The sequence below is a fragment of the Bombina bombina genome, chromosome 2 (assembly GCF_027579735.1).
Source record: "Bombina bombina isolate aBomBom1 chromosome 2, aBomBom1.pri, whole genome shotgun sequence".
Classification (NCBI taxonomy): domain Eukaryota; kingdom Metazoa; phylum Chordata; class Amphibia; order Anura; family Bombinatoridae; genus Bombina; species Bombina bombina.
In genome coordinates, this window is record NC_069500.1 from 1244567396 (window position 1) to 1244579859 (window position 12464).

Here is a 12464-nt window from a genome sequence, read left to right on the forward strand (position 1 = left end):
TATGTCTCCTCTAGACAGCGTATTTTGTATTGGAACTTCAAAAGGACCTAGTGATCCATCATGTTGATTATCACATGTATCTGTTAAATTACCATATCCTGGGATTCTGAGCATATCTCCACTAAAGTACAGACTCAGTGTCTGTGGGCACCACAGGTGGCATCCTGATCTAGGCAATTTTTCTTAGGGTAAATTAATTTAAAGATTTTAATCTGGGAAAACCATACAACAAAAACTCTATTGAAATGACGTCTTCTCTGACGCCGTGATCAAAGGTTCTTGAGGTGTGACATTATCTCTTACAGTTTGGGACACATCTCTGGAACAAACACACCACATTTGCTCTTTAGAAGTCCTGGTTAGTGAACATCTGAACAGCAGGAGGTCTGAGTAAACATACTTTCTTTCTATGCAATATATCTTAATCAGTAAGGGGGGGTGTCACCCACTTCAGTCATTTACAAATGACCAAAGCACTTTTTGTCAAAACAGCTTTTATATGGGTGCAATATTACTTAATATGATGGTATATATATATATATATATATATATATATATATATATATATATATATATATATAGAGAGAGAGAGAGAGAGAGAGAGAGAGAGAGAGAATTTAACAAAAAATAGTAAAATAAGGTGCTCTTGGATACAACTAATGCGCTTATAGTGGTGCCATCAGTCCCTAAATAGATATACAAAAAAATAGTAAAGATAGAACAGGAACCACAAAACATTAACCTGTTAAAGTAGGACAGAGGCTGCACTCAGTGAAAACAACGATTTTAGAGTGGAAGTTTGTTCCCCACTCAAGAGCCAAAAAGACAAACACACAAATTTAGTTTAAATCACATAAATAAATGATCTGACACATAAATGAGAGCAACAGCAATGATGCCTAGCTACAATATACCCTCACAAGCTTGCAAATTATAGAGCCGGCCAGCCCAGAGACAAAAATGGCTCCGGTGTGAGCTTAGAGAATGGCAGTCATAATTTAGCAGCAGTGTAGTAAAGAGTTCATGAAAAACTGTGGCATATGGTCAACATGGGCACTCAAACGTCATCAGACGCGTGCGCACCGGTACCACAGAGGACTCCTGGAATACAAGGGTATAGGTCTTTGCAGTAAACGGACTCCAAACATATATCACAGAGGATATAGCTATCCCAGTTATTTACAGCTCCAAACTGTTAGGATCTGTGCAGAGTATTCAGCTAGCCTAGGCTAAGGGGATACAAGACTATAGAGAGCCGTTCACCGACCTCTGTTTGTATCTTCCACTTGTTAGGTGGTTTCCAAAAAACTCCTCCTGCATACGGGACTCCAGTGATCGATCAGGCAGCGTCTTCACTTGCAATATTTTGAAAAACCCAGCCTCGCTTCTGCAAAGGAGCAGCTCACAGTTGTTATGTACAGATTAAATACCTTAAATCTTTGTGGACTAAATGAGAAAATGTAATATTCTTATTTTTTGTGAGCTGCTGGACTATCTCTCCTGTATTTTAAATGCATACAACATGATCGGCTAGATTTAGAGTTCTGCGGCCAAAGGGGTGCGTTAGCTACGCATGCTTTTTTTTCCCCGCACCTTTTAAATACCGCTGGTATTTAGAGTTCACAGAAGGGCTGCGTCAGGCTCCAAAAAAGGAGCGTATAGCATATTTACCGCAACTGCAACTCTCAATACCAGCGGTGCTTACGGACGCGGCCAGCTTCAAAAACGTGCTCGTGCACGATTCCCCCATAGGAAACAATGGGACAGTTTGAGCTGAAAAAAACCTAACACCTGCAAAAAAGCAGCGTTCAGCTCCTAACGCAGCCCCATTGTTTCCTATGGGGAAACACTTCCTAAGTCTGCACCTAACACCCTAACATGAGACCCGAGTCTAAACACCCCTAACCTTACACTTATTAACCCCTATTCTGCCGCCGCCGCTATCGCTGACCCCTGCATTTTATTATTAACCCCTAATCTGCCGCTCCGTACCCCGCCGCAACCTACGTTATCCCTATGTACCCCTAATCTGCTGCCCCTAACACTGCCGACCCCTATATTATATTTATTAACCCCTAATCTGCCCCCCACAACGTCGCCGCCAGCTACCTACAATAATTAACCCCTAATCTGCCGACCGTACACCGCCGCCACCTACGTTATCCCTATGTACCCCTAATCTGCTTCCCTAATACCGCCGACACCTACATAATATTTATTAACCCCTAATCTGCCGCCCCCAATGTCGCCTCCACCTACCTACACTTATTAACCCCTAATCTGCCGAACGGACCTCACCGCTACTATAATAAATGTATTAACCCCTAATCCGCCTCACTCCCGCCTCAATAACCCTATAAGAAATAGTATTAACCCCTAATCTGCCCTCCCTAACATCGCCGACACCTAACTTCAATTATTAACCCCTAATCTGCCGACCGGATCTCGCCGCTACTCTAATAAATGGATTAACCCCTAAAGCTATGTCTAACCCTAACACTAACACCCCCCTAAATTAAATATAATTTAAATCTAACAAAATAAATTAACTCTTATTAAATAAATTATTCCTATTTAAAGCTAAATACTTACCTGTAAAATAAACCCTAATATAGCTACAATATAATGAATAATTATATTGTAGCTATTTTAGGATTAATATTTATTTTACAGGCAACTTTGTATTTATTTTAACCAGGTACAATAGCTATTAAATAGTTAAGAACTATTTAATAGCTAAAATAGTTAAAATAATTACAAAATTACCTGTAAAATAAATCCTAACCTAAGTTACAATTAAACCTAACACTACACTATCAATAAATTAATTAAATACAATACCTACAAATAACTACAATTAAATAAACTAACTAAAGTACAAAAAATAAAAAAATATTTACAAACATTAGAAAAATATTACAACAATTTTAAACTAAATACACCTACTCTAAGCCCTCTAATAAAATAACAAAGACCCCCAAAATAAGAAAATGCCCTACCCTATTCTAAATTAAAAAAGTTCAAAGCTCTTTTACCTTACCAGCCCTGAAAAGGGCCATTTGCAGGGCATGCCCCAAAGAATTCAGCTCTTTTGCCTGTAAAAAAAACATACAATACCCCCCCCAACATTACAACCCACCACCCACATACCCCTAATCTAACCCAAACCCCTTTTAAATAAACCTAACACTAAGCCCCTGAAGATCTTCCTACCTTATCTTCACCATGCCAGGTTCACCGATCCGTCCTCCGAAGTCTTGATCCAAGCCTCCGAAGTCTTCATCCAAGCCCAAGCGGGGGCTGGCGATCCATAATCCGGCTGAAGTCTTCTATCAAGCGAGGGCTGAAGAGGTCCAGAAGAGGCTCCAAAGTCTTCATCCTATCCGGGAAGAAGAGGAGATCCGGACCGGCAACCATCTTGATCCAAGCGGGATCTTCTATCTTCATCCGATGATGAACGGCTCCATCTTGAAGACCTCCAGCGCGGATCCATCCTCTTCTTCCGACGTCCAACTGAAGAATGAAGGTTTCTTTAAGGGACGTCATCCAAGATGGCGTCCCTCGAATTCCGATTGGCTGATAGGATTCTATCAGCCAATCGGAATTAAGGTAGGAAAATTCTGATTGGCTGATGGAATCAGCCAATCAGATTCAAGTTCAATCCGATTGGCTGATTGGATCAGCCAATCAGATTGAGCTCGCATTCTATTGGCTGATCGGAACATTGGCTGATCGGAAAAATTTTTAATAGAGTGGCGGCGATGTGGGGGGGCCTCGGTTTAGGGGTACATAGGTAGTTTATGGGTGTTAGTGTACTTTAGAGCACAGTAGTTAAGAGCTTTATAAACCGGCGTTAGCCCAAAAAGCTCTTAACTACTGACTTTTTTCTGCGGCTGGAGTTTTGTCATTAGATTTCTAACGCTCACTTCAGCCACGACTCTAAATACCGGCGTTAGAAAGATCCCATTGAAAAGATAGGATACGCAATTGACGTAAGGGGATCTGCGGTATGGAAAAGTCACGGCTGCAAAATGAGCGTTAGACCCTTTCCTGACTGACTCTAAATACCAGCGGTAGCCCAAAACCAGCGTTAGGAGCCTCTAACGCTGGTTTTGACGGCTAACGCCAAACTCTAAATCTAGCCGGATGTTTGTTATCTAGTGTCTGGCTCAGAAGAGAGCCCGCTTATAATGTATAGATGTAGTACAGAGAATTTGTGCAACTATATATGCAGTATGTGAAATAGTGTCACTATCTGTTAGTATGATTAGCAATAACAACAAGGTGTAATTATCTTAATAATAGTGTCCTGGCATCGATGTTTCTGGTTACCTAAAAGAGCCATTGATACAGATTCACTAGAATACATTGTAATATACTATGAAGTTAAGTAACTACGTTTGCCCCAGGTACTATGTAATGGTTGACTGAAAGGTATAAGTAGCAAAGACACTATGTATCGTCACGTCTGATGAAGCCCCATATCCAACTATTTGTGGGAGGGGTGAAACGTGTTATGATTGGAATCTGAGGACTTAATTGCTATGTCCGACACAGCTGTGAGCTGCTCCTTTGCAGAAGCGAGGCAGGGTTTTTTCAAAATATTGCAAGTGGAGACGCTGCTTGACCGATCACTGGAGTCCCGTATGCAGGAGGAGTTTTTTGGAAACCACCTAACAAGCGGAAGATACAAACAGAGGTTAATGAACGGCTCTCTATAGTCTTGCAATCCCTTAGACTTAGCGAGCTGAATACTATGCACGGATCCTGACAGTTTGGAGCTGTATATAACTGGGATAGCTATAGCCTCTGCAGTATTTGTTTGGAGTCCGTATACTGCAAAGACCTTTACCCTTGTATTCCAGGAGTCCTCTGTGGTACCGGTGCGCATCTGATGACCATATGCCACAGTTTCTCATGAACTCTTTACTACACTGCGGCTAAATTATGACTTCCATACTCTAAGCTCCTTACATCAGAGACATTTCTGTCTCTGGGTCGGCCGGCTCCATAGTTTGCAAGCTTGTGGGGGTATATTGTAGCTAGGCATCATTGTTGTTGCTCTCATGTATGTGTCGGATCATTCATTTATGTGATTTTAGCTAAATTTGTGTGTTTGTCTTTTTGGCTTTTGAGTGGGGAACTAACTTCCACTCTTGCTCCTATGTCCTTTTTGTAATAAAAGCATTGTTTTCACTGAGTGCAGCCTCTGTCCTACTTTAACAGGTTAACTTTTTGTGGTTCCTGTTCTATTATTTTAATTATTATCATTATTCTTTATTTATAAAGCACCAACATATTCCGCAGCGCTGTCCATGGGTAACAAAGATAAAAAGACAGTACAATATGAGACACCAGACAAAATTTTACAAACAAATACAGGGGGAATTTGGAGCCCTGTTCCCGTGGGAACTTACAATCTAAATGGGTAGGAGGGTGAGAAACAGGATATATTAAATATCACTTAGCTATACCCTGACAACACAAAGAAATACGCACACATCCACACAGAGACATCCACAGAAAATGCACAGAGATATGCATACACCCTCACAGAGACATCCACAGAAAACACACAAAGACATACACACCCACTCTCACAGAGGCATCCACAGAAAATACACAGACACACATACACACACCCTCACAGAGACACCCACATAAAATGCACAGAGACATACACACACACCCTCACAGAGACATACACAGAAAATGCACAAAGACAGACACACACACCCTCACAGAGACCCACAGAAAAAAAATACACACTTATAGAGACACCAACAAAAGCACAAAGACATAAACACAGACACCCACAGAAACACTCACAGGAGGTAACATTTCTGCACATTGCCATCCCCTAAATCAACAGTGTGTGACATGCATGATAAAAAAAATAGCAGAAATTAACTTTTTTGAGAGAATAGTCATCTAGATTACGAGTTTTGCTTTATGAGTGGCTCGGTAATAACTTGCAAGTAATTGCCACCGCTCACCTTTATTAGCGCTGCTATTACAGGTTTGCAAAAACCCGGCGATATGGCAGCATTGAGCTCCATACCGTACACAAATACCAGTGCTGCTTTGAGCTGGTTTGACGTGCTCGTGCACAATTTCCCCATAGACATCAATGGGGAGAGCCGGCTAAAAAAAAGCCTAACACCTGCAATAACGGAGCGTAAAGCTCCGTAACGCAGCCCCATTAATGTCTATGGGGAAAAAAATGTATGTTTAGACCTAACACCCTAACATAAACCCCGAGTCTAAACACCCCTAATCTACTGCCCCCGACATCGCCGACACCTACATTACACTTATTATCCCCTAATCTGCTGCCCCCAACGTCGCCGCCACCTAACTACACTTATTAACCCCTAATCTGCCGTCGCCACCTATCTACACTTATTAACCCCTAATCTATAACCCCCAATGTCGCCTCCACCTACCTAGACTTATTAACCCCTAATCTGCCACCCCCAATGTAGCCGCCACCTACATAAATTTATTAACCCCTAATCTGCCGCCCTCAACTTTGCCGCCGCCACTATACTAATGTTATTAACCCCTAAACCTCTGGTCTCCCACATCACTAACACATCACTAACACTAAATAAATATAATAACCCCTAAACCTAACCCTAAGTCTAACCTTAACCCTAACACCCCTAACTTTAGTATAATTAAAATAAATCTAAATAAAACTTACTATCATTACCTAAATAATTCCTATTTAAAACTAAATACTTACCTATAAAATAAACCCTAAGCTAGCTACAATATAACTAATAGTTACATTGTAGCTATCTTAGGTTTTATTTTTATTTCACAGGTAAGTTTGTATTTATTTTAACTAGGTAGACTAGTTAGTAAATAGTTATTAACTATTTACTAACTACCTAGTTAAAATAAATACAAATGTACCTGTAAAATAAAACCTAACACCTAACATAACAATAAAATTAAATAAATTAAATAAAAAAAATACATTTATCTAAATTACAAAAAATACTAAATTACACAAATTTAAAAAAGAAATGATCAAAAATAAAAATGAATTACTCCTAATCTAATAGCCCTATCAAAATAAATAAGCCTCCCCAAAATAAAAAAAACCTAGCCTACACTAAACTTCCAATAGCCCTTAAAAGGGCCTTTTGCAGTGCATTGCCCCAAAGAAATCAGCTCTTTTACCTGTAAAATAAATACAAATAACCCGCCAACAGTAAAACCCACACAACCAAACCCTCCAAATAAAATCCTATCTAAATAAACCTAAGCTCCCCATTGCCCTGAAAAGGGCATTTGGATGGGCATTGCCCTTAAAAGGGTATTTAGCTCTTTTACATTGCCCAAAGTCCCTAATCTAAAAATAAAGATAGGATTTAATTTGGGGGGTTTGGTTGTGTGGGGTGGTGGGTTTTACTGTTGGGGGGTTGTTTGTATTTTTTTTACAGGGAAAAGAGCTGATTTCTTTTGCAATGCCCCACAAAAGGCCCTTTTAAGGGCTATTGGCAGTTTAGTGTAGGCTAGGGTTTTTTATTTTGGGGGGGCTTTTTTATTTTTATAGGGCTATTAGATAAGGTGTAATTAGTTTAAAGATTTGATAATTTCTTTTTTATTTTGTGTAATTTAGTGGGGGGGGTTTGTTGTAATTTAGTTAATTGTATTTAATTAATTAATGTAATTTATTTAATTTTAGTGTAATGTTAGGTTTAACTGTAAGACAGGTTAGGTTTTATTTCACAGGTAAATTTTTATTTATTTTTACTAGGTAGTTAGTAAATAGTTAATAACTATTTATAACTAATCAACCTAGTTAAAATAAATACAAACTTAGCTGTGAAATAAAAATAAAACCTGAGCTAGATACAATATAACTATTAGTTATATTGTAGCTAGCTTAGGTTTTATTTTACAGGTAAGTATTTATTTAGTTTTAAATAGGAATAATTTAGGTATTAATTGTAATTTTTATTTTGAATTATTTTAATTAGGTTAAAGTTAGTGGGTGTTAGGGTTAGGGTTACATTAGGGTTAGACTTGGGGTTAGGTTTAGGGGTTAATAACTTTAGTATAGTGATGGCGACATTGGGGGCAGCAGATTATGGGTTAATAAGTGTAGTTAGGTGGCGGCGATTTTGGGGGCAGCAGATTAGGGGTTAATAACAGTAATGTAGGTTGCGGCGATGTTAGCGACAGCAGATTAGGGGTTAATAAGTGTATGTAGGTGATGACGACATGGGGGCAGCAGATTAGGGGTTAATAATACAGCACAAAGAAATACTCACACACCCTCACAGAGACATCCACAGAAAATGCACAGACATACACACACACCCTCACAGAGCATCCACAGAAAATACACAGACATACATACACACATACACACACCCTCAAAGAGACACCCACAGAAAATGCACAGACATACACACACCCTCACAAACCCTCACAGAGACATCCACAGAAAATGCACAAAGACAGACACACACACCCTCGCAGAGAGACCCACAGAAAAAAAATACACACTCTTAGAGACACCAACAAAAGCACAAACACATAAACACACACACCCACAGAAACACTCACAGGAGGTAAAATGTCTGCACATTGCCATCCCCTAAATCAACAGTGTGTGATATGCATGATAAAAAAAATAGCAGAAATTAACTTTTTTTTAAAGAATTATATTTGTAAATGTGCAAACAAAAATACTTCTGTGAATTCAAAATTGTTTTCACTGAGTGCAGCCTCTGTCCTACATTAACAGGTTAACGTTTTGTGGTTCCTGTTCTATATGTACATTTATATATATATAAATATATATATATATATATATATATATATATATATATATATATATATATATATATATATATATATATATATATATATATATATATAATATCACTCAGCTATACCCTGACAGCACAAAGAAATACTCACACACCCTCACAGAGACATCCACAGAAAATGCACAAAGACACACACACACCCTCACAGAGACATCCACAGAAAGCACACAAAGACATACACACCCACCCTCACAGAGGCATCCACAGAAAATACACAGACATACATACACACATACACACACCCTCAAAGAGACACCCACAGAAAATGCACAAATACATACACACACACCCTCACAGAGACATCCACAGAAAATGCACAAAGTCAGACACACACACCCTCACAGAGAGACCCACAGAAAAAAAATACACACTCTTAGAGACACCAACAAAAGCACAAAGACATAATGACAGACACCCACAGAAACACTCACAGGAGGTAAAATATCTGCACATTGCCATCCTCTAAATCAACAGTGTGTGATATGCATGATAAAAAATATCAGAAATTAACTTTTTTTTAAAGAATTATATTTGTAAATCTGCAAACAAAAATACTTCTGTGAATTCAAAATTGTTTTCACTGAGTGCAGCCTACTTTAACAGGTTAACGTTTTGTGGTTCCTGTTCTATCTTTGCATTTTTATTGTGAATATATATATATATATATATATATATATATATATAATATCACTTAGCTATACCCTGACAGAACAAAGAAATCACAGAGACATCCACAGAAAATGGACATACATACACACACCCCCTCACAGAGACATCCACAGAAAACACACAAAGACATACACACCCATCCTCACAGAGGCATCCACAGAAAATACACAGACATACATACACAAATACACACGACCTCAAAGAGACATCCACAGAAAATGCGCAAAGACATACGCACACACCCTCACAGAGACATCCACAGAAAATGCACAAAGACAGACACACACACCCTCACAAAGAGACCCACAGAAATACACACTCATAGAGACACCAACAAAATCACAAAGATATAAACATAGACACCCACAGAAACACTCTCAGGAGGTAAAACTTCTGCACATTGCCATCCCCTAAATCAACAGTGTGTGACATGCATGATAACAAAAAATAGCAGAAATTTACTTTTTTTAAAGAATTATATTTGTAAATGTGCAAACAAAAATACTTCTGTGAATTCAAAATTGTACAATAATGACCTGTCAGAATGGGTAGATGAAGAAAAGTACTTTTGAAAGCATGACATATGTTTGTTTCCCCCCCCCCCCTCATTTTCCACAACCAAGAGCACCACTTCAAATCTGGTGTACAAATGTTCCCATCTGTCAGCTGTACTTATGGATTTTGAAAATGCTGTACTATAAATGGTCTTGGTGGAACCATAAGATGTGGTACTCAGTCTCATACCATTAGATCTGGTTAAATGCAGGATTTAGGCTTGTTTGTATGTATTTCAAAATTAAGTCAGCTGTAGTGTAAACTGACAGTGTTAGGTTAACATGTCTCATTTCAAACACTGATCTATCTTAGCCTGAGAGTATAACATTTTATGTAGATGTAAACATCTTAGATACCATGTCTCCTGACATCTGGAAAGTCCTTGCATAAAGGGACATTAAACTGGAATGTAATATATATATATATATATATATATATATATATATATATAAATTTAAAAAAATCATATCTGCCAAAGGGCACCTACCATTTGTGTATCGAGGAGGAAACATTTTGGCATGGTTTTAAATATAGGAATTCTATAGCATTGTCAAATAATCATAAATACACTGCTGCATATTGCTGAAAAAAATTGTTTTTATGGACCCCTGGCTCCACCATACAACTACCACACTGAATTTATAATCTGAAATTGCACAAAGAAATATAAAACATTTACTACGTAAATCCTACCTCCTTTGCAAGCCTGTCTCACACTGTACATAGTGGTTTAGTGTACACTCAGAAATCCTCTCAAATACTAATGCTTTACTCCTTGTAATGACGTTTCCCACGCTCAATAGCACTCTGCTGTAGCACCCTCAGGTGGCTGCCAAAATTTAAAAAAAAATTAATAAATTATAAATTATTATGTTTTAAATAATAGTTGTGCTTGCCTCATGGCCCCCCCCCTGACAGGAGTCACCCCTTTCACCCCTGATGGTGGCCCTGCTGTTCACAGAGCACTTTCTATAGCGAAATGAAGAAATCATGAGGTAAAATATCTTCCTTTTTACATAGAGATGTTCAGATCGTATCTTGTCAGCTTTTTCAAGTTATGCTGCATCACTTTTAAGTGCTTCAATATTTTGGTATCATGTCCCTTTAACTGCACTGCTGTGTCCCTGGATTTTTTTCAGCTATGGCAGCTATGATTGTATAGATTTGTCCATGTTGATAATATCATAGAAGGGAACATTTTATTTTTTTGTCCTACTCCCAAAATAATTTCTGCAGATGCCCATGATTGTAATACTGGCCTTTTTGCTCGAAGCAGCTGTTTCATGAAACCAATTACTTAAGAAGAAATAACTCAATAAAAACAAAATTCTAACACATAATGAGAATGAATATGAAATTTTATTACCACACTGTAATAAATAAGACGTTCACATAATCCTAGCTTTTTCTTTATTTATGAATGTCCATATTATCTTACAGTCTTAATTATAGTTTTAAATATTCAGTAGATGTTTTTTGTGGTATAAAAATCCTTTAGTCAGGCAGCAATTTTAATGCACATTATTATTGTATTAGGTTTCAGTCTGAACAATGATCCACATAGGGGATGTGTTACTTCAGCAATTGTCTATGATTAATTCCAGGTCCTTCACCTCCAATAATTTGTGAATTTATGCATAATTGCATCTACTAAATGATTAGAAATACATTGTCCCCATAATTGCTTTCATAATCAAATACAATATAAGCTAATTAGAATCCTAATTAGTAACATATCAAATTCAGTATAATGACACAGGATCTAAATTATAATATTTATTCTTAAAGTGATCAGTTCAGGATAAGATTCCATGTATAATTTATAAACCAAAAATATCTGTGCAATTATAATATGATTAATACAGTTCAGAGCTTCAAATGTGTATATTACCTGAGTGTGAAATTAATTATATATATATATATATATTATTTTCACTTTTTATAAATTGCTTTTGCAATTTCATGAGGTGCATTCATATTTTAAATAGAACATCCTTTTGTTTTTGTTTACATATTAGAATTACATAGGGGTTAGGAAGAACAGTTATTTAAACAGACATAATACAAGAAATACATGTTCTAAAAAGTTAGAGAATGTAATTCATGCATTAATGATCCTAGCTTACACCATGTTGGACCCTACAAAGCCTTACAAAGGCATATGTAAAGGGACATTGAACCCAAATTTTTTCTTTTGTGATTCAGATAGAACATGAAATTTTAAGCAACTTTCTAATTAACTCCTATTATCAAATTTTCTTTATTCTCTTGGTATTTTTATTTGAAATGCAAGAATGTAGGTTTAGATGCCAGCCCATTTTTGGTGAACAACCTGGTTTGTTCTTGCTGATTGTTGGATAAATTCATCTACCAATAAAAGTGCTGTGC